Here is a 4,271-nt window from a genome sequence, read left to right as displayed (position 1 = left end):
AAAGGGGAGGGGGTGGTAGAGGATGAAGGCAAAGGGGGGTGGCAGAGACTGAGGGCAGAGATAGAGAGTAAGAGAAAGGAAAAGACGAGGCATAAGGATGGCACATTGGCTACAAATGGAGAAAGAAATTCTCTGGGAGAAACACACCTTGTATAAGCAGGAAAAAAGGGAAATGTGAGAGACAGGTGTAATGGGAAGGAAAGAGTAAGCGGGCTACATTTTTCAGTGTCACTAGGGACGTTTAACTGCACCGCGGGGGCGGGGGGACAGTAAGGAAAGGAGAACAGATTGGTTTAGAAAACAACCACAGAGATGCTGAGGCACTGGAGGTCACAGCCTCAGCAGTAGTGTTGGGTAGTTGCAAAAAGGGGTTTGTGTGTGTGTGTGTGTGTGTGTAAGGACATTCAGAAAGGAAGATGTGTGTTACATGAGACTGAGAAAAGACTGGAGAAATTAACTGGAGAGGTGGATTGTGTTATTACAAAGGTAAATAGGGACACCCAATGGTTCAGTGGGAGATATCTTGACTGTGTGTCTATAAGGAATCTGTCATCATTTCAAACAGCTGAGTGAGAGCAGAGGAAAGGACACACACACACGTGTCACTGTAGCATAGCTGCTTCCGTTTTAAAGAGATAGACACATGTTTTAGAAATGCACACACTCAGGAGGTTTGGGCTGGAATACTGCAGAAATTGATGGATTTTGACTTCAGAAACAACTGAAGGAATTAAGCATCAGTGTTATTAACTGCGAGATTTTCATTAACAAATAAGAGACAAGGATTCTACCATGTGACTTACAGGATCTGTATGAAATCCTGTGTGCTTGTCATATTTTGCTTTCGCTGATAGTCTGATTAAAATTACAGTTTTGTAGCTTTAAGACTATTATATTTGAGATCACCTTTTCAAACTAGGTTATGCAGATTATTTAAGGTTATATATAAAATGTTTTATATACAGTATATATATATATATATATATATAGATATATACATACATACACAATGCAAAAACTATATTTATTTTTGGCCTTTATTACTAATTAAAAATACTTATTTCAAAAAATATATATACATATTAAAAAACAAACATATTATAGACATTAAAGGGTTACTCCACCCCAAAATGAATTTTTTTTCATTAATCACTTACCCTCATGTCGTTCCAAACCCGTAAAAGCTTTGTTCGTCTTTGGAACACAATTTAAGATATTTTGGATGAAAACCGGGAGGCTTGTGACTGTCCCATTGACTGCCAAGTAAATAACACTGTCAAGGCCCAGAAAAGTATGAAAGGCATCGTCAAAATAGTACATCTGCCATCAGTGGTTCAATCTGAATTTTATGAAGTGACGAGACTACTTTTTGTACGCAAAGAAAACAAAAATAACGACTTTATTCAACAATTTGTCTCCTCCGCGTCACCGTAGCGCCATTCTGGAGAGTATCCACTGAACACAAACTGCGTATGCTGTTCTGTGTTAGCCGCACCACATGGACACGCTGTTTTCGTTCAAATCAAAGCGTAAATAAACGTAGAAAACGTATCCGTGTGGTGCGGCTGACACAGACAAGTAGAACAGTATACGCTGTTTGCGTTCAGTGGATACTGTCCAAAATGGCCCTACGGTGACGCGGAAAGAAACAGAGGAGACGAATTGTTGAATAAAGTCGTTATTTTTGTTTTCTTGCGTACAAAAAAGTATTCTCGTCGCTTCATAAAATTCAGATTGAACCACTGATGGCAGATGTACTATTTTGACTTTGTCTTGTAAAAATTGACGCGTTTCAGAAAGGCGGGGCATAGAGGAGAAACAATAATGTACAGTATGTGGAAAATAATGTGTTTTTTTAACCTCCGCCCGCATAAACACATTTCATTACACCAAATACACAAAATAATGTTCTTTTTAGCAACATCATATGACCCCTTTAAATTGTGTTCCAAAGACGAACGAAGCTTTTACGGGTTTGGAACGACATGGGAGTAAGTGATTAATTAAAAAAATTTCATTTTGGGGTGGAGTATCCCTTTAAGAAAATACTTTAGAAAAATATATAAAAATGAAAATACATAGATGCCTTTAAATTTGGATCATACCTGTATTTGGAGCCTGAAAAACCCTGAAATCCTAAAAATTGATGAAAAAACTTTTTTTTGGTTATATATGCATTTAAAATTGCAGTGTTGTTTTCTTAGAAAATGTACAAAACAAAAAATAATACACCTAAAAATACTGACTGGCTTTTCTTAGCAAGCACGTATAAAAAAATCTGGTTAAATAACATTCTTTCTAGAATGAGAACATTCCAGGCCACTAATTTATAATTACAACTGATTTAATGCTACTAATGTAGGCATACAGTAGCTCAGAAATACAAAATCATTAGCAAAAAAATTTGAAAACATACCATTCAGATTATTCAGAACCACTAGCCTCAGATCTTGGTTTGAATAGATATGGCCGTACTCTAAAAATGAATCAGTTTCTTCATTAGCATCTCATTCTGGCAAGTCTGCAGGTAGGTACAGGCAAAGGTGGGGGTGAGAAATTCTTCAAATTCAAATGAAAAGTGTCCTTGCTGCATCTTTTCATGATACAAGCTGTGGTATGACTGGGAAGAGAAGAGACATAAACTATTGTGTTCCAGTATCACTGCATCAGGAAATGTGCTAATACTACTAATATTATACTTAACTGAGGCACACAAATAAGCTTTTTTTTAATTATTTAATTTGATTGTTTTTGTTTTTTTTTACTATAAAACTTAGAATAACAATTAAATGTTCTGTAGCCCAGTGTGCCTAGACAAACAATTACATATTTGCAAAACTGAAAAATATATGATCAACATATATGATCATAAGTGAAAGTAAAAATTATTCACCTTCGTTTTCGCAATTTGCTGGACGTCAGCATAAACTTGTCTCCTTCCCTGTTAAATTAAAGTCAGACCTTCAGCTGTTTGGCGCCCCCCTGTGGACAACATGCTCTTCGATATGTGGATAATGCACTTCCACTACAAGAAACTGCAGGGATGATATGATTACAGAATAGTACAAACATTAAGAAAAATAATGCAAAAGAAATGTGAATGTGAAATGTTTGGAAACATTTATATGAAACCAATGGAAACACATGTGAATTTGAACAAGCATATGATATTATCACATCTTCCATCTATACACTTATGTCACAAATAACTATCACTACAAATAAAGGTACAACATGCCAAAGAGAGTCATTCATTTAAAAAGTTACAATACTTAATGGAACAATGTTTACCTGGTGCACTAACATTACTGGTATTCAAAAATATCATTGGCCAGGGTTGTGTCAATTATTGGTGGATCACCAGGGATCCTGCAACATCCAAAACATTGCTTTTTTTCTAACAAAGCTTTAATATCAACACATGGATGTCAATTCCCTTTTTATAGGCTTGCAAATCAGACACTTTTTTCTCAGTCACTGGCCCTTTAACAACAGACCAACAAAGTTTGTTCTTTGTCTTTTCAAATTATTTCACTTCAATTAACCCCATTAATCTGCATGAAGGGAAGCAAAGGCTAACATGTACAATCAGGTGTTATTAATCAAAGCTCCAGGACATGCAGCTTGTGTGTGGATGGTTGAGAGGGTGTTTTTCAGAGGGCATGTCAATTTAAAGCCTGAATGTGCAAGCATGATTTTCTAGTAACATCTAGCAGTCCAATATAATGTGAAGAATTCACCTTGAAGTCACTGGGTCAGAAAGATGTTATTACTGCTCATCAGGAATGACCTAGTGAGTGTCGCCATGGTGATACTGCCAGCCAGCAGCATGCTGCATGTGCCAGTCCATATCAACTTCTCAGATGGCCAGCAGGCAGCACAAGGCAGTGCGGTTTCTTTTTCTACTGGCCGTTTGTTCTCTATACTTAATTATTCTCTGACAAGCAAAAATTACAATAAAACAATAACAAATGAGGAACATCAGTAGAAGAGCTTGAACGTCTTTGTTATTAAAATATTACCACTTTTATAACCTGACTTCTGATTTCAGTATATGTTTTTTTGGTCAGTCGTCAATTCTATTCCTTTTATCCAAAGCAGAGCCTACCACCATACTTGTTATATCTTTCTCCTTCGTTATTCCCATAAACACCACTGCAGGTTCACGTCTGTGGCTTATATATATGAAATAAAAAATACTACTTATTAATATTCGCATTCATATGTATGCTTGGTATGTCGACCATTAGGTGGTAGCATCGTGCAACAGC

The sequence above is a fragment of the Sinocyclocheilus rhinocerous genome, unplaced genomic scaffold, assembly GCF_001515625.1.
Source record: "Sinocyclocheilus rhinocerous isolate Xijiao unplaced genomic scaffold, SAMN03320098_v1.1 scaffold615, whole genome shotgun sequence".
In the NCBI taxonomy this organism is placed as follows: Eukaryota; Metazoa; Chordata; class Actinopteri; order Cypriniformes; family Cyprinidae; genus Sinocyclocheilus; species Sinocyclocheilus rhinocerous.
Note: the sequence above shows the minus strand (reverse complement) of the source record.